The sequence below is a fragment of the Calidris pugnax genome, unplaced genomic scaffold (genome assembly GCF_001431845.1).
Source record: "Calidris pugnax isolate Ruff unplaced genomic scaffold, ASM143184v1 scaffold435, whole genome shotgun sequence".
Taxonomy (NCBI): Eukaryota; Metazoa; Chordata; class Aves; order Charadriiformes; family Scolopacidae; genus Calidris; species Calidris pugnax.
This window is the reverse complement of record NW_015091240.1, coordinates 28,629-53,268: the sequence shown is the minus strand read 5'-3', so window position 1 is coordinate 53,268 and position 24,640 is coordinate 28,629. Positions and strand designations below refer to the sequence as shown.

The following is a 24,640-nucleotide window of genomic DNA, read 5'->3' as shown; positions in this document are numbered from 1 at the left end:
AAATCCCTAGAGCCTCTCCCAGAACTCACCACTTGTGTTTGAAAAACCCAGGGCACAGACTGGACATCCACATCCCTTTCCACGTCGGTCTTAAAATATTGGTGGGCCAAAGTCTCCACAACTGCTTTGGAAAGCACACAACAGCTCCCTGATTTCAGCTGTATCACTTGGTATTTATATGTGCATGGCAGAGGGCAAAATGTGATTTAGTTCACTTTTCAACCCTGTGTATGCTTTTAAGATGTAATGCTTAAACGATTTTAAGCAGTCTTGCGTTGGAGACAGGCTTCTTAAAAACAATTACTCTCCTTGTGTTACTCATAACAAATCATAATGTAATTTTGCAAACAGCAAGCACTTTTTTCTTCTCAATTTCACATTAATTTTATTGGCCCCAAATCCAGAGCTGTATTTTTGTATTTGGGCTTTTACCAGGAGTAGAATATCTCCTGTAAAAATGTTGTTAACTTGCTGGCATTATAAATATTTCCTCCTCCACAGTTTTGCTGTGAAAGTGCTAGTAGATTTCTGTAAGACAAACACACTTTCCTAGCGATATTTTCTAGTGATACTATTTCCTAGACGGTGCAAGCTTTTCTCTTTGGTTTACATTATTTTCTACCAGTGGGGAAAAGCATATACATCTGTGTTGGTTGACTCGTAAAAGAACAGCTCTTTTAGACGCTGTAGAGACATTTTCTCCTTGAAGAGGATTGTTTGGTCTTGTCTTTACTGCTAAATTTTTAAAATCTTTTCTTCAACCCCAAGGGAACCAGTGCTCATCCAATATCCTGAGGTAAAAACACAAATGAGACAGTAAAACTAAAGCACCCCGTGAGATAGATTTGCAGAGGTCAACTGCAAGAGCATTGACCTTGATGAGTTTACCCACAGGAAAAGTCAAGCACTCCATCTTGGCTGTGTTGTTTACCTCAAGAGAGCAGCTGGCCATTAGCTACCTTCCAGCAAAAAGAAATATAACTGTTTTTCAGTAGCAAAGACAACTCTTTTGAGATCTGACAAAACCTCAGCATTTGGGTATATTGTCAGAACTTAAAATAAAGTGGGGATTCTGCTGCCTTTAACTCCTGAGAGCAGCTTCAGCAGAAATGTATTTGAGAGAGTATTTGGGAGAGCATGTGCTGTCTGGGCCAGATCCTCTGCTTCCCTGCCCTGCTTTGCCATGCTGCCTTGGGCAAGGTCACAGGTGGACGTGAACCTGGAGCTGGAGGTCTTTAAGCCCACTGCCAGACTACTGAATGCTCATGTGTCCAGAAGGACTCATCTGCCAAAATGAGTCTGACTAGAGGGTGTCATTTTGGTAATAGGATGAGAGTTATAGAGGAGTGTCCTGGGTTGAGAGACACAGGACTAACTTTTCTTCTAATGCTGGGGAAAATTGCACTTTTAGAAGACTCTAGTGTCTGAATTTGTGAAAATATTTACTTCATAGCCAGCCAGGCTCTGTGGGATTCAAGGTTAGCGTTTTCAAGCCTTGCCAAGTGCAGGGACAAGGAGGAGCAAGGCCTGGGCATTTGACCCAGGCTGGCCAACAGGATTATTTCATACCATGAACGTCACATTCAATATCAATTAGAAAAGTTTGCTGTGTAGCTCTCTCTCCCTTGATGGCAGCGGGTCCAGACAACTCCTTACCCCGGTGCCAGACCCCTGAGGCCTTCCCTTCCTCCTGAAGCCGTTGTGCTGGCAGTGTCCGCCATTTGCTGTCCCTGCTGGGAGCGCACAGCTTCCGGCTGAGAGAATGGGCTGAGTATAATTTCTGTATATCTTATATCAGTATCGGGATTAATACTGGTTCTTTACTATTATTGTTAATTATTTAGTCTTAGTCGATTAAATCTATTTATATTTTAACCCTTGTGTTTCTTTTTGTTCCCCAATTCCTCTTTCTGGGTGGGGAGAGACCATCAGGTGATAGAATAATTGTCTAAACAACAATAGATTGTTATGGGTTTTCTCAAACCATAACAAGGAGATAGACATGTCATTTAGACACCCAAAGGTGATTGTCTTCTGGGCTTGGAAAAAGAGCTGCAAGACTTAGCCAGGTTTCACCTGGGTCAAACTTAGACCGATTCTTCTGCAAATAAAGCAGAGAATAGCGGTATTCTTTTCTTTTTTCTTTCCTGGCCCTGGGGTTGGTAAAAGTGGCACTGCCAATGGTTTTGCATTATTCTGAGTGACTTTATTTTAAAGTGTGCATGGTGTTTTGCTGCTTTCCTTTAAATTCAGTGGGATGGGATCAGTGGGACCCGTGCTGAGCCACTGAAGGGGCCGTTAGCATGTCTGCAAGTGCTAGCTGTGGTGCTCGGAGGCAGGATGGAAAGCGAGTGCCGATGGAGATTACTTTAAACACAAAGAAGAATAGAGTCAAGCCAGAAACCACACTGCAAAGTTCCTTGGGGAGTAGTAATAATTCCTCTTACTGGCCAAAGGCTACTTCCTGCTGGTCTGTGCAAACAACCCTGCTGCGCTAACGGGGTCCTCAGGCATCTGAGAAGTGGGATTTGACGCTGGTTGTGCTGTGCTCATGAGCAGGTCTAGAAAGGAGACCTGTCCTCTGCAAACAGGGGTTTAGACGAACCCTGCCTGCACTTTTTGCAAATCCTCAGTAGGGCTGCAGGTCTCGGCGCTACACCCAGGAATCAGAAACTGGGCAGAACCCCAAGGTATTTGTCTCTGACATTAAGCCTGGTGGGAAGACAGGCTCTTAGCCACGGAAGGGCTCTCTCCTTCCCAGCTGCTTACCTCACCGGTGTAAAAGTCAATAACTGCTCAGCTGTTGTGGTTTGCAGTGCTAATACTCCAAGCCTGAGGAATTTTTTCCTGAAAAAAATGAACTTTTCAAAAATCAACTTTTGAAAGAATAAGCTTTTTCAAATTATATCAGTTACTTCCTATAAACTGGCCTGGAAAGGGAAACTGTTCCCCAAGGGAGCTGCACATTTGATATGGTCCTGACCTCTCCCCACATATAATGTGCCTGTGAGAAGGGCTTTCACCAGGTGTTGTTTGTTTAAATAGATTTCTGGTGATGGCAGGGTTATGTATGACCTTTGAGGATGGGGTTGATAAGGAAGGAGCAATTAAAACAAAACCCTGAAAGCAGACATGGAGACCCTTCAGGAAAATGAAAGAGCATTGGTCCCACCGCTCTGAAAAAAGCTAAGGAAAAGAGTTCTGTGGGATGCAAAATGGCTGGAAGAAGCTGGTACTTCTGGGAAAAGAGATGTGTGAGTTAGTCCTGGGATTTCAGATGCATGTTTTTGGTTAAAGTACAGTTTTATCAGTATACCTGCCTACATTGCCAGTTTTGTTCGTGAAGAACTGCAGAGTGTGGGAAGCACTCATGTTGAAGAAGTCCATGGAGGACTGTCTCCCATGGGAGAGACCCCATGCGGGAGGTTTGAGGTCTTCTTTGATCCAAGGCTTAACTCTGCAAAGAATAACTTGCTCCACCTGGGATGTATCCAGGCATTTTTATCTTCATGCATTTGAAGCTGCCTATCTGCAGTGCACTTCTCTGTACCGTTGTTTTTACTCCTCCAAGTCCTTTTAACAGCCCCTTCACGTTTGCCTCCACCCCAGGCATTTGGCAGCACAAAACCAAACAGGGAAGCAGAGTCACCTCTATTGTTAATATGATGTCGGCCCTCCATCCCATGGGCTGGAGATACTGGAGGAGGACTTGCTGGCTGCAACAAGGGCTGATCTTGTTTGTCTAGTGTCCCACCAGCTCTTTCCCATGAGGTTGCAGTGTGCCATGACCCCTGGGCTAAGAGCAGCATGGTGATACAAAACTAATACATCCTGATTGGAAATGAGCCCAGGTGAAAATCCCTGCTTCTAATAGCTCTCAGCTTTGGAGAGAAGTTATAACTCTGGAACAAGAGCTGATTAGTAAGAGGGTTTTTTTTTCCTGAATGCATTTATTCTCTCTGCTTATCGCCAGGGTACCTGGGCCTCTAGCACTGATTAAAAAAAGCAATAACTGCTGAATGTTGAGATATTCAAAAGCTGATCAGGAGGATGTGAAAGTTGAACCTGAGTATTTCATTATCCACCCAACAACAGTACTGGGATGCTCTTTGCAGAAGGACAATCATTATAGAGGATTACAGATCATTGTGAGGGCTAGGTGAAATCTCAAAGTATGTGGTGTTTAGCTGGAAATAAGTAAATTAATTCTTCATTCAATTTGGCCTTTGCTCAGGAGAAGTGGTTGAGTCTCCCCTCCCTGACCTCACATATTGAAAAAGTATTTTAATCTAAAGCTGTAGGGAGTTCATTAGAGTTGTCTGTCTCTGCGTGACTAAAGATTAAGGGGTGCATATATTAGCCAAAGCAAAATATATCAGGCCATGGAGGGACAATAAAATGGTCTGTATTCACTACAGCTGAGTACAATTGTGTGCTGCCACACACCAGTGAATATGACCCTGGATCTCTCGTATCTGATTCTGCACAGAAATAATTCAGGAATGAATGTGGGATCTATTTGTCTGTCAGCCTGTGGGACTCAGCACGACTCCCAACAGAGGGTACTTGGAACGGAGCCCACGAAGCTCCACTGAGATTCCCATTGAGATAGATACAGACCATTGTGTATTGCACATTAATGCAGAGTAATTATGTTGTACTGGAAACCTTTCAAGTCAGCATTCATCATTTAGAAATCGTCTTAAACCAGTTTGTGCTGCTCTTGTGCTTGAAAGTGAATTGTGTGAAATTGACAGCCATAACTACCACTGCAAAAGAGCGTATAAAAGCCCTTTCATTGTGGAGTTAGTGGTTTTAATGTAACTTCCCTGTCTCATCAATGATCACTATAATTCACTGCAAAAATCTATAAATCCTGTAACATCCTGAGCCTTTGGCTTGCTGAGCATGAGTGACTACAGCCTGAGCTGTGGTCTGATCATTGCTCCACGTCCCAAACACACCAATAGCAGGCAGACAGCAAGCCTGGACAGAGAGTCCCATGAAAGTTGGTCCAGATTGCACTTCCCAGGTGGTACAGCTGCGCCTGCTGGATGGGAGTAGGGCGGTAGGAAGAACATCATCCTCAGCAGCAGTTGAGCAAATACAGAGGCGAACAGGCATTTGCAAATATCATGCTGGGCAAATTCTCCAGGGCCTCTGTCACAGCTGCAACATGAGAGAAATGATTACGAGTATCTCATCAATTCTGTGGCCTTTTGGGCTGTTCCTGAGTTTGTCGCAGGATTACAGTATGCAAAGAGCAAGCCTCATGCACCAAATTAGGTAGTAAAAGTAATTGTGAAGCAATTTGTGGCTCAGTTGCATTGTGTTGTTTTTTTCTTGCTTTAGGAGCTGCGTTGTGCTGCAAAACCACGAGAAGAGCATCAAGACTCCCTTAGAAAAAAGGTAGAAATAAAGAACTTTGAAGATTTTAGTCAGTGAAGATCTTCCAGCTCAATCAGGTTTGAAATCCAATTCTGTAGTATTTCAATGTCCAGCACACCAATGAAGAAATATCCATCCAGGCTGCTAGTGGCAGGAAGGAGTGAAATGAAAGTAAAACCCTTTGGTCCTCACAGAGAAAACACCATCCCCATTAAATTCAGTGCTAAAACCTTCACAGATCTCATTATAGCCAGATTTTCACCAGGCTCCAATTTTAGTGGAGCTGCTCACATGCTTACAGCAAGCGTCTTAATAAGCTTTTGTAAACTTGGAGCCTTAACTTGTGGTCCCAGCTGCTGGAGGTGGGAAGGATATATTAGTCCAGATTTTTGCCAAGTGGAAGACTGCTCTCTACACAACATTAATTGCTCTCTGCCTAGCTTAATAAGAGTCTGCTTTCAGCAGCCAAATATAACCATGTAATAGGAAGAATTTCTGTTTATTGTTAAAATGCTTTCATGCCTAGAAAATGAGGACTTCTGGAATGTGTCTGATGGCAATACGACATGGGTGTTAGGGGCGAGTGCAAACATCTGGAGTGCTGAGCTGTGATTTGCTCTGCAGCCACCCCACGCCCTGCTCTGCGATCAGCTGTGGCCAATGTAGAATTTCAGATTAGGGAGCCTAAGGCAGCAAGGAATTTTCATTGTAAGTGAGGAGATAGTGTGCCAGTCGTGCTGCCTGCTTGCGTGTGCTTTGTGTGTGTGAGCATAACCGGTGATCCACCGTGATCAGAAATGATGAGCTGCTGGGGTGTGTCCTGAGCACACGCATGACTCCTGGAGGGAGGGTGAGCTGTCAGACATGTTACTGCTTTGCCACAGCTGGGATGGCATGGAAATGGCATCGGTAACACCCTTCCTCCCAGGATAATGCCACGCCAGCTGTACACACCAGGCCCTGCAGCTATTGCCACAGCATGCTCTGCAAGGAAGGAGAAGACAGTCCAGCCTTTGCACTTTAGGATTCTGTCACCTTTCGCCAAGTCTCTGGCAATCAGCATCCTCTCCAGTCCTCTCCACCCCAGGAGGTTGTTGCATGTGTTTTTCATGGGGAGAGGGCTTCGGGGCAGGGCAATATTGATTTGGGAGGGACTTCTTCCCATTGGAGAAAGCTGGGCTGAACAGCAGACACCTTCCATCCAAAAAAAAAAATCTATCTCAAACTGCTACTATTAATTTTTAATTAGGCAGCACTTCCTCAGCTAAATTAACTGGTGCTCAAGTGGTTCATCCTGCCTTAACAGTCCCCCGCTCCAAACCCCAGAGTAGGGTCCACCAGGTCTCACATGGATCTAATGAGCACGGGAAGAAATGAAGAAAATAATTTGAGAAGCTGTGTCTTCCCACAGGCATTTTTCGAAGGCTCTTTTGCCTGTGGGTGTTCAGTGAAGAAAGCCGCCATGCTGGAAGAGCAGGCTGTGGTGTCAGGGGACACATCTGCAGCGTGTCCCTGCTCTCAGCGTCACAGCGAGTGGTTCCTGTAGCACTCAGCGGTTGAGCTGTGGTGGTGGCAGGGGCACGCGTACCGCAGGCGTCCTGTGCACCAACTGGCCTTGGATCTATTTATTTATTTATTTTTAGTACCTGCATCTGAGCCAGGAAAGTTACTGTTTTGCTTGCTTTGCCCTTCACCCGTGAGTGTTTTCTTCATCTTCAGGCAGCCACCTGCATGCAGGGCACAAGGGACTCAGTAAGGAGTGGAAAACACGGAATTTTATTTTATTTTTTTTTTCCATTGCATCCTGCACATTTCCAAGGGGAGACCTCTCCCCTCTGCAAAGGTTCAATGCAGCTCTTATGGACTGGATCCACAAAACCCCAGTAAATACGGCACAGAAGCATGCTTTGTATACTCTCCTGCCCAAGAGAAGTAGTGTGAAGCAACTAGAGTTTCAAAGCTTCCCCCAACAGGACATTTCATTCCCTGTGGGATTTTGGGCACCATGAAGCCTAGCTAACTCAGCAAATGTATTTACTTTTTGAACTGGAGAGCCACAAGTCAGGAATTCAGAGCAACCCCAACTTCTTAGCACATAACCAATAACATTATGAGCACCTCAGGGAAACTGTGAACAAGGGCTTCTTTTATAGGTGGGAAAGTGTAATACAAAGTGATTCTCTGCCACAGGAAAAGGGAAAATTGCCCAGGTAAACATGCAGTGGGAACTGCAAACTGGATTCTTTCTGAAAAGTTTAATAATTCTGTGTTATTCCATGAAAGCTTTCTGGTATTGTGAGTAATAACCACCTCCCCCATCCCTACATGTTAAAGTAATTAGATTGCAAAATGCAATGGCTGTAGAATGTATTTATGGATTTTGCTATTTAGTGGGGTTTTTTTGGTTTGTTTCTCTGCTCCCATGATGACTCTAATTGAAATCCAAATGAAATCAGAGGATAAAATAAATGGTGACAAGCTGGGTGCTCCCTCTGGGTCTGTGGCCCCACTGACTCCCACATTTTGTTCAAAGGCTTCTAGGAAATGTAAAGCCAAATTAGAAAAGTCTTAATATGGCAAGATGCTGCAGTATATGTTCAGCTATTCATAAGGAACTGGCTCTCTGTATCAGTTCTTTAAGTGTGAAGATTTTCCCTTCCAGCCAGCCTAGCACAATGGCATTTCTGAATTAAATTACACAGGGATCACCAGTGTGAGGGAAAGAAAAAGAAAATCTACCATTCCCCAATTAAAAGGCTGTAACATATTGCCTTGTCAGACTGGAAGGAAATTCCAGCTTATCAGGTAGATAGCAATGTTAGGCTATTTTCTGAAGATTGAACAACACCAGTGCTACCTTGAACTTAATTACAGCTACATGTAATTGCTTTATATTTTTTTCTAGCTATTTGACCAGAAAAGGAGTTTGAATATAAAGTCAGGTGATTCCTAGAGAGCTGAGAGACACTGGCAAAAGTCCTGGCACTGCTCCCATCCCCGCAGAGAGGGTAACAGCCCAGGTCATGTCCCTGAAGGGCCAGAGCTGAGCTATCAGGAGGGGGAGCTCTGACCACGCCACCCAGCTGCAAGCATCCTCTGCTTGCTCCAGGATTCCTGCCCACACCTTCCTTCCGTTCCCCCCGGTTTGTGTTGGCCTGTGCATTAGCGTCCGTCCCCATCTCATTCAGCTCTGTAAACCTGCAGCAAAGATCTCTGCATCACTACCATCTGCTCAGGGAAAAGAGATCGCCCCTACGGCACTTCTGGAGTTCGCTCGGCGAAGCGGCGGCAGCGGCAAGAACCGAGGTGAGCCCGGGGAGAGGGTTGGATCCCGCTGTACAGAGGGGTTTCCGAGCTCAGGGACCCCCAGCTCACAGCCCCAGCCCCAGCGGGAACCCGGAAGCCCGCAACAACCAATCAGGAGCGGAGGGGGCGTGGCCAGGACTCGCGGAGATTTAAACGCGGCCGGAGCAGGCCCTCAGGCGCGCGGCGGAGCGGCGGTAGCGGCCTCACAGGAGTGCGGCGCGTGACAGGTGAGTTCAGGCAGGCCCGGCCTTCTCAATAACGAGAGCTGAGCAGTGTGCGCAACTTCGGGCAGCAAAGAGATAAAACCATGGTTACAACTCGGCAGAAGGCTGTTAAAAAAACTGAGCGTGCCCTAGCAGAGGCTGCACACAAACATGCAGGCACCCAGGCAACGGGCTGCAGCGAGTGCTGGAGCCTGGCACTTGCACTGGAAGGCTGTGGAGTCAACACCTGTGTGAGGTGTGAGCAGATCAATGATCTGCTTAGTCTAGTGGCTGAACTGAAGGATGAGGTGGCTGAACTGAAGGAAGAGGTGGAAAGACTAAGGTCTATAAGGGAAAGTGAAAGAGAGTTGGATTTGTTGTGCAAGGCTCTGCAGATCCCCTCAGGAGAGGGAGGTGACCCAATGAGCAGAGGGGAATGGACACAGGTGCCCGGTAGGAGAGGCAAGGAAAACCTCTTGCAGCCCCCCTCACCCTTCCAGTTGCCCTTGCACAACAAGTATGGTGCACTGGATGTTGAGGGAGAGGCAAATAAGAAAGTAGAAGAAACATCATCTGGGGGCTGGGGGGTTGCCTAAAGCAAACCAGTCCCCCCCTCATATCAGTACTTGTACCCCAAAAAAAAAGAGGAGGGTAGTTGTTATTGGGGATTCCCTTCTGAAGGGAACAGAGGGCCCCATATGTCGGCCAGATCCTTCCCACAGGGAAGTGTGCTGCCTCCCAGGGGCCCGGGTCAGAGATGTCACTAGAAGGCTGCCTAGTCTGGTAAAGCCCTCTGATTACTATCCATTACTAGTTATGCAGGTGGGAAATGATGAGGTTGAAACCAGAAGTTTAAAAGCAATCAAAAGGGACTTCAAGGCACTGGGAAAACTAGTTGAGGGATCAGGGGCACAGATTATTTTTTCATCAATACCCTTGGTTGCAGGTTGTAATACTGAAAGGAATAGAAAGTCATTCATGATTAACAAGTGGCTTAGGGAATGGTGCCACAAACAAAATTTTGGGGTTTTCGACCTTGGCAAACTTCATATGGCACAAGGTCTGCTAGTAACAGATGGGGAACATCTGTCTCAGAAGGGCAGGAAGATCCTAGCACATAAGTTGGCATGGCTTGTCAAAAGGGCTTTAAACTAGGCTTGAAGGGGGAGGGGGTTAAATACAGGAGCACTAGAGACGAGCTTAAGGACACCCTCCAGCCTGCCATTGGACTTGAAGCAAGAAATAATGGACCAAGAGCCCCTGAGGTAATAGGAGACAGGAGGGTTGGAGCCACAAAGCATCTTGGGGGATCAGTGGAGTGTCCCTCTAAGAACGTGACGTGGCCAGCAGACCAGCTGAAATGTCTCTACACTAATGCACACAGCATGGGCAACAAGCAGGAGGAACTGGAAGCTATCCTGCTACAGGAAAGCTATGACATAGTAGCAATTACGGAAACTTGGTGGGATGACTCCTATGACTGGAGTGTGGCCATCAATGGGTACAAGCTGTTCAGAAGGGACAGGAGGGGAAGAAGGGGTGGAGGTGTTGCCCTCTATGTAAAGAAGTGGCTAGAATGTGAAGAGTTGTTGCTAAAGAGTAGCCATGACCAGGTTGAAAGTTTATGGGTAGGAATTAGGGATTGGGACAACAAAGGGAGCCTTGTGGTAGGAGTCTACTACAGGCCGCCTGACCAGGCGGAGCCTGTCAATGATGCCTTCTTACTCCAGCTTGAGGAGGCATCACGATCACAGGCTCTCATCCTGCTGGGGGACTTTAACCACCCCGACATCTGCTGGAAAAGCAACACAGCTGGCTGCAGACAATCCAGGAAGCTCTTAGAGTGCCTAGATGACAACTTCCTGCGACAAGAAATTAACAGCCCTACTCGAGGAAATGCATTGTTGGATCTGTTGATCACAAATGCAAGTGAAATCATCAGGGATATCAAAATTGAAGGTAGCCTAGGCTGCAGTGATCATGCCCTAGTGCAGTTCACTGTCCTAAGGAGTTTGAAGCTCACCAGAAGCACAGTTAGGACTCTAAATTTCAAGAAAGCAAACTTCCAGCTTTTCAAGGAGTTAGTAAATAGGACCCCATGGGAAACAGCCCTCAGGGACAAGGGAGCGGAACAAAGCTGGCAGATCTTTAAGGATGCTCTCTATAGAGCACAAAAGATCTCAATCCCCACATGTAGGAAAATGGGCAAGGAGGGCAAGAGACCACCGTGGTTGAGCCAAGACCTGCTGGTCAAACTAAGGGGCAAGATGGGGCTACACAGGAAATGGAAGAAGGGACAGGCATCCTGGGAAGAGTATAGGGATGCTGCCAAGATGTGTAGGAATGAGGTCAGGAAGGCCAAGGCACAGCTAGAACTGAACTTGGCAAGGGACGTAAAGAAAAATAAGAAAGGCTTCTACAGGTATGTTAACCAGAAAAGGAAGGTTAAAGAAAATGTACCCCCCTGATGTGCAACCAAGCCTAACAGGTGAGGTGATTGTGAAAAGGAGTTTAAAACTTGCCTGTCCCTGCTCTAAAATACACTTTCAGTTGCAAAGTGTTTCTTTTCCTCAACCCCTTTCTAGGCTGCAACCTGATTTGCATTTCCTTGCACTGGGTTTTTCCTTTCCAAGTGATCTGGTCATTGTCTCCACTCCAGAAGTTTCTCTGATGGGGAGAACTTTCCCTTTCTGAAGCATTTTTGCTCTCTGAGGATTAAGCACAGCCCCAGCCCCTTGTAAATTAGACGTCTGCTCGTTGAACAATGAACACTCCTAACCAAGATGTAATAAAAACTAAGAGATCACAGTGGAAGCAAAAGCAGCTGGAACCAGGAGGCTTTCTTGCATCTCTAAGTGATCTCTTAATGCTGAGGAGTGTTGCAAAAGATGCAAAAGTTGCAAAAAAACCTCTTTTTTTGAACTCGGCACCAGCATTTCTCTGCCTCTGGTTGCTGTCAAGAATATCCCTGTTAGCCTGTGAGCCTGGTTGCAGCCCTCAGCTGCTGCTGGAAGTGTTGGATTCAGTGCAAGAGCCTGTGACCGGTGCTTGGGCTTACCTGGCCGTCCAGTATCAGTGATGGCAGCTCATGGGGTTGCAACTTCCCCCTGGAAGCTTTTAAAAATTGGGTGTAAAATATTGTCAAAATACAAAGCAAAGAGGCTCATTTGGCATGGAGCATCAATTTCTCTCCCCACAACTGACTTTGTGTGGTAGTCCAAAATACTACTTGTAATATCATGAGGTCTTCAAGTGATCTTCAAATTGATCATGTCCCTTTAAAATTACTTTCAAAAATCCTTTTAACGTAGATGGCAGAATTTCAATATCGCCTGCAGAATTCAGCAAGTATCAGTGTCACTGTTCCCGTGCAGCTGTAAAAACCCCTCTCCATCCAGACTTTAAAAGATTTGTCTTTAAAAAAGCAAACCAGTAAACCCCTGATCATTAACCAGGAACCATTAGCAATAAAGATCTATGAAATTAAAGAGCGCTCATGTTAAATTACTTCTACCCAATATGTACGACACATCAGATTTGTTACACTTTGGGAAACTGTGATATTACTTCTGCTCTTCTTCTTGGGCATGCTCTAGTGCCCGAGATTGTTGGTTTGTGTTTGTTTGGATTTTTTGGTTTTTTTGTGGTTTTTTTTTTGGTGTGTGTGGGGGGTATTTGTGTGTTTTGGTTTTTTTTCTGTTTGGTTTGGGTTTTTTTGTTGTTGTTGGTTGTTTTGTTTGTTTTTGTTTTTTGTTTGGTTTTTTTTGTGTGTTTGGACTCGATGATCTCCAATATCCCTTCCAACCATGAAGATTCTGTGATTCTATTACTGGGCAGAAATATAAAAATTCCTAATAAAAGAATGTACACACATGAAAAATCAGCTTGTTGTGGCATTTGTCTTTGAAGTTGCCCTGGCTCTGCACCAGCGAGTGGTCACAGACTGACCTGCAGCCGCTGGACGTGCTCGCCCTGTTGCGGGACCCTGTCTGCTGACAGACGACTGGCCTCAAGGCCAAGATTTAAATCAGTGTCTTCCTCTCTCTCATGCTACTATGATCGCTATGGCATTCTGCAGGCCTGAAAGGATTTTCTTTTTCTTACTTTCCATTTCTTACTTTTCAGAAAATGCAAATTGTTGCTGTTTTGAGCACAACAGGGACACTATGTGAACTGCAGCTCTCTCAATAAGGGATATTGTGTGTCTGTGGTAAAGGGAAAACCACCTTCCAGCATCTTCCCCAGTGGCAGTCCTACATCTTGTCCTTAGAGACCTGCTCTCTCTAGCTACTAGTTTGTCCTGATTTTGATAACCATCCGCCTCTTGTTTTCTGCAGGTTATCCAAGGTTACGAAGCAGGAGGACTTATCCGAAGTACTGGTAGCATCAAAGACACACGCGTTATCTGAGGTATGAGTTGTGAACATGAGAAACAGTCAGTTTAAATCAGATATGCAAAACTGTTGAGAAATGTGGTAAGCCCCTGTGAAGCCTTACCTCCTCTTCGTCCTCCCACATCCCGGTGCCTGTGGGCCCTGCCTCCATTGCAAAATTGTACTAATAGCCAGGAATCCAGTGGACATGAGGGGAGAGGGTGAGTCTGCAATAACACGAAGAAGAAAATGAGGAGGAGTTGATTTTTCTTGAGCTCTTCCACAGGCTGACCTTTGTCTTCATCTTCTATGGAGAGATGATCTTATTTATCGGGTCCTTGCAAATTTCTTGTGAGATGCATGCAGAGAGGATGACCAAGACTTGGATGGATGGAGGAATGGATGGATGGATGAACAGACCGATGGACACAACATAGCCTCTCCTTTCTATTCTCCCACTTCTCTAATTCTTCTCTATATATACAAATATACATGCCCCATCATTTGTCACTTCCCTCAATCCTGACAGCTGATGAGAAAGTGTTGTTTAGGACACAAGGTCTTTCTTTAGTTTTCTAATCAAATAATTTAAATGCATGAGTTGACACAATAGATGAAGAGCTGCAAATCCCACTGCTTTCTATTATGTGTGATTCTCCTTTGAGTAAATATATAATCACAGACCTAAGTTATAATAATTATGTAATATTTCTTGATAGGAGCAATTGAAATCTATTGTGTAGGGAAGTAATTATAGCCTACTTTAGTTCCTTTGTTTCTGAGTAGGTGGCATTTATGGGCAAAAAATTATTCATGCTCAAAAATCTTTGTAAAATGTTGGCTTCTCAGGAAGTCTTGGACTTCCTCAGATGCATGGGATTTTTAAGAGATAATAACTTCTCTTTATTTTCTGCAATGCAAAAATCTTTATTCAATGAATCAAGAAACATTTAGTTCTAAAGATGATAGAACATTTCCCAATCCAGGGCATGTCTAGTGACAGAGATTTCTTCAGGCCTGTGCTTTCTGCCTGGATTTCATTTGCTGAAATAAAAGAGCCCATCTTTGATGTTTTCCTAAATGTTACCTTGCTTCTTTTTCTGTGATATTACCCTTCTAAAGGATGCTTTTCCCCAGATCTGCCCCAGTATACCTTTCTGAGGCATATTGCATTTCTTGGCGTTCGGGAGGTGCAAGAAAATGTATTTGGGATCCAAATGGTGGCAGCTCATCCAACTCTATGGCCGTTGTTGGGGTCAAAACGAGAAGAGGCTAGGGGAACACCAGTGCCTAGCCTCTCACGTCCCTCTCTCTGCCATTCTCTGGGCTGAACTGAGGGCAGTCTTGCCAAAAACATTTTCCAGGGGTTTGTAGGGACATCATCTCAGAAAAAGGGATTATTTGGTGCCAATCTTCAATTCCTACCCTCAATTTCAGTCACAGTAAAGCAAAAGAACCCATCTGGGTGTCTCTGTTATCCCTAATATTTAGTCACCAGGACCAGCTGAGAAACTGGCCCATGGCTTCATTTTCTCTTGCCTGACACAGAGGCTTAAAAACATCAGCTGCAAAGATACCTTCAGAGCCATCACTGGGCTGATAGCACTAAGTACTTATTCTGCTTAGATCTGCATATTTCATCTTTCTGCTTCCCATGGAAAGATTTGCAAGTGGCTTCCAGAGATGAAAAAATGGCATTATTTTCCTCTCATTAAATGTAGGCAGATCTCTGCGCGGGTGCTGCCCCATACATCCATGGGCACAAAGCCTGTTTTTTAACCCAGACCTGAGTCTCACCTGAAGGGAGACCTTCAGGAACAGACTTTTCATGGATGTGCCATGAAGATGTGCTGCCTAGCTTATTGATGCTTCGTATTGAGATTCAAATTCTTTTTGAAAGATTGCAATTTAAGCATCAGTTTTACTGTAGCTGTGGAGATTTCTTAATAACTTCCTGTCAAGTACAAAATGCAAATTAATTTCTGATCCCAAAGAAGTGCTGTGACAAAGGCAGTTTTAATGACAATGTTTGGCACAGCCAAGCCCCAAGCTAGTCCACTCCTGCAGGTCAGTATGTACAGCTCATGCTCCTGTAACTGCTGTCCTGATGTCCTTCACCCCCTAAAATCAGTCCTGTAATTACCACTTGATTGGGCAAAGTCAAGCCAAGTTAAGAAAGAATTTGTTTTCACCTGAGTGATGGATTTGGCCTACTGGTTTCAGAAAGTGAAAATGTGATCCTGCCCCAAGGTGACAGCTTTTAGGAATATGCCTGATAGCTCCATAGTGTGGCTTGCTTCAGCAGCCTGCATTTCTCCACGTGCGCACTTGCCTCTGTCTGCTGTGCTATTAATAAATAACACCTTCATTTTCACAGCATGTATGCCAAGATGTTGTCCCAAAAACCAAACATCTCTTATGATTCATAAAAGAGTTAACAGGCAATCCTGTGCCTCACAGGGAGACCTTTGCTACACTTTTTTAATGGCCTGGGTTCTTGGTAGGTGAAAGGAGAGTTCCAAGCAATAATTCAGGTTTAAAATACTGTCTCAGTGCCAAGTAATCAAACTAGTTTTAAGTGAAGCAATTAGCAAGCATTAGAAAGGCAGCTATTTCCTGCTTGAAGGTGGTAAACTCTGTGTGTCTTATTCTGATTTCTCTGGGGACGTGAGTAATGAGCTATGGAGTTGGTTTTGGGGGGTGGGGTTGTTTTGCATGCGTGGAAATACTGATGAAGTCCTTACTCCCTGCCAATTTACTAGATACGAATGACGATGAGGGTGGAACAAAGCCCTTACTCTTTTCAGGTGGCTTGAGCAGTATGTGTGCCAAAGTCAAAGAGGTGGTTTTCTCATAGGTTGCTTAAATACAGGTTTTTCATTGTATGTTCAGACTCACTGCTTCACCAGATTACCATCACTGGGACGAGGCCAGCGCTGGTGGCTGGAATGAGCAGACTGGGCAAAACCTGGCCATTTGCTAGGTTTTGCTGAGGAGGTTGATGAAACCCAGGTGGGGACCACATCTCCCTGAAGGAGAGGTTTCTCTTTGAAACCAGCTTGATTTTCTGCCCAGGGGAGCACTCAGAGCCTGAATTTCCAAGATCTGCAGCAGTGGGGTGGTTCCCAGTGCATGCAGCTACGTCAGCAGTCTGTTTATACCAAAGCAGGTGCTTTTGGAGATAATATGCCACTTGTCCTAATTTGCTGCACTTTTTTTTTTTCCACTGGAGAGCCACCCTTGAGAACTGCACCAGGTCTCTCCCCCATCTCCCTTAGTGCCTCTCTCCTACACCACAGCTTCGTAAACTGCCATCTACATCTAAGGCTCCTCGGATTAATAAGAAATTTTCCTGTTGGCTCTGCTGGGCTTTGAAAATTGCCTTGAGATCTCCAACAGAATGGATGTGCAGCCAAATAAAGGTGAGAAGCAAGGCTGACACCTTGCAAAAATGCCTGAGGTGCAGGAACATGCCCCTAAAGGCTCAGCATTGCATGGAGGAAAACCATTGCCCCAAAGGGAAACCTCTGCTGGAAATGTGAGGTCCAGAAACAAGCACTCCTTGACTCATTGCAATCTATTCTTCTTGTTTTGATTTTGTTGAAACCCCCCCAACTTTTCTAAGTGAAAGCTGTGAATCTTAGGAAATATTAAAATGAGTTTGCTTTCTATCATTTATATTCCTTCCTCACCAAATTCAGGCAGGATGGCAACAGGCTGGAAAGCCTGAAAACAAAATTCTTCAACGGCATTTCAGATTTGTGCAAGCACATGCCCTTATCTAGTACTGAGCCTGATGAAACCAGGTTTATTTTAACAAACCTGGATCATAGATTTGATTAGATGGCAGTTCATTCTAGCACCAGCTCAAACTTGTACTGGAAGGATTATTGCTTCATATTAGCAAAAAAAGAAAAGTACACCAAAAAAGGTGGAATATTACCTCAGCTTAAAGAAACAATGAAAAGTTTGGCAGAAAATGTGGAATTTTGTCCTTTTTTAAAAGTGTAGGGTTTTCAGGAGCACAGGAAGCAGAGGGGGGAGGTCCCCCTCCCATCCTCTGGATTTTCCATCAATTTGTTCTTAATTCTTTCTCTGAACATATAGGACACATCGGACTTTTCTATAGAGTGTCTAGATACTGAAGATAACCACAATTGTGCTTAAATGAACAGATTTTCTGGCTGAGTGCTGAGATAAAGACCAGAGAAGAGGAAGAGATAGTGTCCCCAACTGTAGGATCTCAGCCTAGATAGGCATCAGCAAAAGAAACTCCTGTTTTGGAAAAAAAAGGGAAGCTAAATATCTCCTTTCCAGCTGACAGCTCAGCTGATGAGTCTATCAGCTCATCGAAAAGCATCCTGCCTGCTCTTTATTTATTATTTCATGGCATATGTGCAAATTTTGGTCTTTCTCACAGCTTTCATTTTCATACTCAAGTTTTTCTGGTGGAGGCATGAACACCTTTACAGCAATCTATGCACCATCCTGGTAGGCTTGACCTCAAACAGGCCAGAGGTTGAAAACTGTTAGACTGCAGCTAGATGTGGTATTTTCCATCGGAAGATTTGTTTACTTAGAGCTTTTCCAGCCCTGCCTGCTTCAGATGGGAATTCTGCTGTGTGTCCCTGGTCAGGTACTAATTAAGTGCTGCTGGTCACTTAACTCCCCAGCTGGCAACCTCCTTCTGCCAGACACAAGGGTGAAGCTCTCATGACTGCAGATGCAGTCAAAGGGGACCTGTACTGTGACCAAGTAAAGTGCTATGGAAATAAGTACTCTGAAAAATCAAGCCTCATGCTTTCTCAAATTAGTAGATGCTTTTAACAACGTTGACCTTCCTATCTCTGCGATTCTATTCCCTGACTCTGAAAATGGGGTCGATAATAATATCATTTTGTGGCACAGGGCTCGGCTGAAGATACATCCATTAGTGCTGGTGAGTTTTTCAGTCTCAAAGAGAGAGAGCAATTCATAGGAAAACTCAGCCCAGGATTTGAAAGCTATGCACATAAATAAGGACGAGAGGCGGTGGGATGAACAGGGCGAGATACAAAACAACCATCTCATCTCAGGGTGTGGATCATTCTGGATGGAGCAAAGCAGAGTCTGATGGAGGGCAGAGGAATAGGTCTGTGATCATTTCTTTCTATCCCACATTATAACATATGCAGAGGAGACTAAGTCAAAGTGGATGGCACTCTGTATGTGTGTGTGTATGTATATATGTGTATGTGTACGCATTTATATACAGGATCTAAAATTAACAGCTAGGGTGAGACAGTAATTTTTAATGGTGAGATTCACAGGAATGAGTATGAAGTTGAAGGTGACTGTGAAATGTATATCTATCAAAAAAGAAATTAAAAAAAAAAATTCTAATCCTGCTATGGAAAGATCCTCTACTGCCATCAAAAGCCATCAGAAAAAAATAACCCATGGTAGCAACAAAATCCTAGGGCATCACATTGTGGCACAGGGCAGACTCTCAGGCATTCCAGGGTGACAATACCCAGGGCTACTAAGGCAGACCTCAAAGGCTCAGGACTTTACCAGGCACCAAGATCCTTCCAGGGTGTCCACCTGCTTGTCTACAATAGGAGACCTTTGTGTGCTGACTGTGCACTGCTGTTTGCCTGTGTCTGGGGTCTCCACTGCTTCCTGCTCACATCTGACCCTACCAGATCAATGGTCACCAGGGTGCTACCTAAATAGCAGGACCTGCTCAATGTTAAGCGGGTATTTGTTGTGTCTGCAGCCAGCTCTCTTCAGTGCTGGGATTTGAAAGGCAGAAAAGTAGAAGTGCTGCACAGCTGGTAGGGTGGTAGCCTCTGTCTGTCTGGGACAGCCGGGGCTGAGAGGGGGTTAAGAACCCTCTCATCAGGGTTCTTAAGCTCATGTTGAGCTTCTCATCCACCAACACTCCCAAGTCCTTCTCCTCAGGGCTGCTCTCAATCCATTCTCTGCCCAACCTGTATTTGTGCCTGGGATTGCCCCATCCCAGGTGCAGGACCTTGCACTTGGCCTGGTTGAACTTCATGCGATTTGCCCGAGCCCGCCTCTCCAGCCTGTCCAGGTCCCTCTGGGTGGCATCCCTTCCCTCCAGCGTGTCGACTGCGCCACCGAGCTTGGTGTCGTCGGCAAACTGCCTACGGGTGCACTCAATCCCACTGTCCCTGTCTCCAATATCCTCCTGAAGTTCCCTTGTTTGAAGATTGAATCCTCTATGTCCTCTATTTACTCCATTTTCTTTCAGGGCAGGCCTGAGTGCTGATTCAAATATTCCCATGATACCCAACTGATGAAGATTTTTCACAGTGGAGCACAGCATGTTTGCCCAGAATGTATCCACCTGACTTCAGCAGCGCTGCATTATTGGCTTGGGAAGCTATGACCTTGAAGGCTTTATATTTAATTTATTTCAGCATTCCAGCCATAGAGATATTTGCTCTGATTAGACCCAGTAAATTACCCTCCAGAGATGAATTATCAGCAGATTTTCTTCTATATTTTTTCTGCCCATTCTCAAACTACGCAGAATGAGCCCAGTTACAAAGCTGTGTGTGTCTGGATAGCTTAAATGACTCCTTTTCCGTAGCAGAGGCTTCTAAACAGTTTACAGTGAGTTTTCCTGAATGACTGCTTACCATCTATTTATGGTGCCATCATTTATGGTGTCACCTAGTGGCTAATTTGAAAACCAAAAGTTTGCAATAACTAAATAAATCACAAATTGTTTGCAGTTTTGGCCAGTGATTAGCAAATAGGTACCAGATCCATGGGGATAATCCAGACAAGGCATCAGCAACCATTCTCTTTGCATTCTGGGAAGGAGAGGATCTTTCTTACAAATTTAGGAAAGGAGACGTACAAATACTGAAAGAACAACAGAAGGTGTGAATGAAAGTCTGTAAATGATGGTTTTATGGAACTATCTTGATTAATGTAGTCTGCTATTGCAGTGACCGTGGCTTCTCTAGATGAATAACAGTGCTCGCAGAAACATTCAGCATTCTGGTAGTAGAAGCACAGGAATTTGGTCTTGGTGTGTGAACTTCAAACTCACTGACCAGCCAGAAGGAGAGATGAACCAAATCTTTTAACATTTGCTGGTCCCATATGAGCAAAATGTGTGCTTTTTCCGCAGCGTTTTTCCAGCAAGAAGTCTTGTGCAACTCTGAGCTAAAAGCAAATGTAAAGTAAAGCATATTAGCTCCAGTCACCCTGCAGGGATATTTTACTTCGCATTTGCAGGAGGCTAAAAGTCTCCACATGGGTAGTCACCATAGCTTACTTTGTTAGCAGTAACTTTTGCTGAGCTTCCCTAATTTGGTCACATGCAGCTATATGAATATATCCCTAGGGAAGAGATGGTTATATCAGCATTTAGAAAAGGGCCTTTTCCAGAATGGCTTATCTTAAAGACTAAAAATAAGGATAGATGCGTACTTCTGAAGGGGCTTTTTTCTCCTTGGGGGACACCTTTTCTTTGAGCAGGATCTGTAGCAGGTGCAGAGGCCAGGTTTACACCAGTGTGCTCACAATTCCCAGCAGAGCAGTCAAAAAGCCTGTTAGGACAAGCGTCACCCTGCAAGATCCAGGGCCATGCCCACCTTCCCTATCACTGGCCAAGCTTCCTGCAGGCTCCTCAGCTTCACCTCACATCTGGAACAGTGATGAATATCGCCCGTTCCCCTGCACCTCCATCCTGGCATGCTTCCAACGCTGGGCTTGGGGACCAAATCAGAAGCTTATTACATTCACAGAACAAGCTATCATTACAAAAAGCACCATTTGCTAACATTCCTGCAGCTCCATGAGAAAGTTTTCCCCCACAAAACTCATTTTTTTTTAGTTTGAATGAGGCTGGAATTGATGGGAGCTGGTTGCTCTGGGTACCCTGACATTTGTTTCCTTGCAGTGATTCGGATAATGCTTCCCAGCTCTGGGGGAAGGAGGGCTGGGTTTTCTTTGCTTTTGTACCGAGGACTGGAAATTGTGATTTAATCCTTGAACTGTGTAAATAAAATCCTAAATACAGAATTACTGGAAAAGGCGCAGGGGCTACTTCAGCCAGGAAATAGCTTCATCAAATGTTTTTTGGCTCAAAACGGCTCAAAGTGTATTTTACACTTTTCATTTCATGTTTCACTTTTTTTTTTAAAAAAGTGTGATAATAAATGAGGATCACAGTTATTTGAACTCTAGCATAAAATGCTAACATAACATTCTCTTGCACCATTAGCTCTGTTTCTTTGGGGTATGTATAGCTACAGGCAATTCAGAGCTTTGGCAGGTCAGGGTAACATTTGCTTAAAACACGGGCTCCAGTGACCTCACTAACCAAACAGATGAAGCTAAAATTAAATATGAGATGTTGTAGACACACAGGAGCCCCTGTTCCCCCAACTGTTTGCAAAAGGAAGAGACCGATTCTCCTGGCTTCATTTTTTCGTTGGAGATAAGAACTCACATCAGACAGTTTGGGTGGGGGGTCCTTCAGTCTCGTTTTTTCAGACAGCAAATACTGCATACAGATTCCCCAGAAATCCCTCCTGCTCTCTGCATTCCCGTTCCCCAAATACTTCAGGCCCTTACATTTTTATGGCTAGATAATGAGGCCAGGCCAAATCTGTCATCTGATCTCTCTGCTAATGTAGCAGCACAGTTTTCCAATCCCAGCTTAAACTGATTTTACTTAACTGTGACCTCTGCAGTTGATGAGAGCTGAAACAAAACTTCTTCAGGTCAGGTCCTAGGTTTTGGATAATGTGTGACTGGTACAAGTCCGTTTGAAAATCCATATAACTAGCAAGTCAAGATGCTGAGTTCAGGGTAACAATAAATTATCTTATTGAAATAATTTCCTTCAATCGCAGAAGTGGAATTTCACATTCACAAATTATTTGAGAAGCAAACGGAGCTGGTACAAAAAGATTGCAATAGACAACAGTCAGTCGTCAATTTTCCCGTATAGTGTGGACACAAAATGGTTTCCACACAGGTTTGGATGCGCTGTGCTATGGGTTATGAAGACAGTCCTCCAGGGATTGGGATTAATCTAATTCTTCTGAAGCTACAGGAAGCAGAGGTGGGTGATGGTGGCCAGTTGTGAAGGTGAGAAACCTTCGTGTTGACATGGCCATGATTGCCAGAGTTGACTCCTTTTGTCTTCACCCTTGTGAGGCACATTTTTGTAGGCAGGTAGAACATTGGGAGACTTTAGACCGGCAGGTGCAGGCAGACCCAGGCCATGACAGCACTAAAGGTCTAACTGGGATACCTAAACGGACTTAATTTCCACTAAGCAAGTCTCATATGCAACCAGCCATGCCACAACAGTTAACGTGGCATGGGTCTCCACAGACGTGGTGATCTCTGCAATGTATTGTGTTGTGGGAATAAGATGTACCCATTGTTCCTTCCCCTCTTAATTAGACATGGCCTTCTAATAACAAGGCTGTCAGAAGCAAAGGGATCCGGGTCCCATGGGCTGGGCAGGGAGATTGGCCATCCCCAGTGCAGCGCTATTCCCCGAATTGAAGTGATTTCCTCCTTTTCATATTTGGGAGGGGGGAGGGGAGGAGAAAGCAGGAGTTCTTTAGGGGATATTTTAAATGATTTTTCCTGCTGTCAGAAGGGGAGCAAAGGCTTTCAGAATGAGACCTGACCTTTTGCGTGCCATGGTACCGACTCCCGGCAAGGTCTGTCAAATTCCTCCCTAATGAGGAAGAACTTTGTTTTTGCTCTGTGGCCAAGTTCACCAAGAATAGCCCCATTTTCCTGCTGATGAGCTGGAAAACTTCCTCTCTCAGGGCTCTCATGGGCTCCTCTGGCTGACGGCTCATCCTGTCACCCCATGTGCAGGGAGCCCACCCCAAGTTTCTCCGCAGCCAGCAGTCAATTGGAAGAGGTCCAGGAGCCCCCAAACCCCTGGGTAAACCTGATCTGCCTCTAGTATTTCTTAAAAGAGCCTCACAGCCCCAGCTAGTCCCTGTGGAGGAAGAGTTTGGGATGTGCAGACAGCCCTTTTCCTTCAGGAAGGGCAGTGATGTCTCCTCCACTGCTTGTTCCCTGCCCTGTGTCCCAGTCCCCCATTTATACAGTCAATTCCTTTTGCTGTCCACCGTACCCAGCTACCCCTCATCCCTCCATCTCTCTTTCTTTGCCCTGGAGCTGGTAGCTGTTGAGTAAACTGAAGCAAAACTGCACGTTGCAATGGAAGGAATGAACAGCTTTGCTGATTTTCACCCTCTGCTCTCCTGTGATCTTCTTCTGATGAACTTTGCAGGCTACCCCAGTGTCAGCTCAGCTCTGTGCAAATCTGTAATACAGATCTGTAAAGAAAACCCCCAAACATGTCCCTTTTTGTAAAAGAAAAAGAAAAAAGACTAGTAGGAATGTGTCAGCTGCAACAGCTGCAACAAGGGGAAGGGCAAACAGTTGGATCCGGGGTGTGAAGGATGAAGAGTTTCCACGAGGGATACCCTGGGATGCAGGGAAGGTGAAAAGGGAGAGGAAAGGGTGAGACACTTGGCAAAAGGGAGATGGGGGTAGGGTTCAGTCTCCTATTTGCTCCCTGCTGGTGGGGCTTAGCAAGGATGGGCAGGAGTTTGAGATCTGCACTTAAAACTTTGCTTCCTTGGCCTCAAGACCCATTTTGGCCAAATCACTGATTCTGGCTGCATCTCATCTGCAAGAGAGTATTCACTGCATGGATTGTACCCAAGTAACTGCATTCAGAGCCCCGAAGAGCTTGAGCACAGCAGCACCAGGGGCTGCGTGCACGGCCGAGATCCACCATACACCCTTTCCTTCTCCCTGCTCACAAATAACAAGGGTGAACCCTGTTTGCTCTATTGTAGCATCGCTGAGGGGGCTGACACGTTTCACCAAGAGGTACAAATAATTGCCTTATGCTGCACAAAGGCAGCCGAAGGCTGGAGACTGGCTGTTAAAATGTTTGCGGTGACACTGTGCCAGGCTCTGTGATGTGAGTTCACCTTCATGTAATTAATTCTGAGGCTGTCACTGAATCTCGTTCTCCTCAGATAAAGCTGGTGTTAAATAAGCTCAAAAACTTGCCGTGTCAGTCCGCTTTGTACTTGAGAGAAGACATGTAGCTCGGGGTAGGGGGAAGGGAGGGAGGGCAAATATGCTGATGACTGAGAGACATTAAGATATGCTGGTAATAGGGCAAGCCAAGAGCCAAAGAGAGAATAAATAAACATAATTTGGTAGTGACAGTCTGTCTGGCATTGTGCTGCAGTCTGCTAAGTTTTATTTTTTTTAAAGGATGCAGTAATTTAGTGAAAGCAATATGGTGAAAGGGCTCTGGCATTATTGATCAGCTTTGATCCATAAATTGCT

The 24,640-nt window shown here is 45.0% G+C and overlaps 1 long non-coding RNA gene across 1 annotated transcript in view; it reads left to right on the top strand.

Annotated features, from left to right (window-relative positions):
* Nucleotides 1-5,416: 5,416 nt before the first annotated feature.
* The window catches only part of LOC106898645, a 29,990-nt gene continuing 10,766 nt past the window's right edge, over nt 5,417-24,640 (top strand). The window contains exons 1-2 of the long non-coding RNA XR_001413950.1: nt 5,417-8,921; nt 13,235-13,307. This is a non-coding gene — a long non-coding RNA (uncharacterized LOC106898645). The remainder of the gene's footprint in view (nt 8,922-13,234; nt 13,308-24,640) is intronic.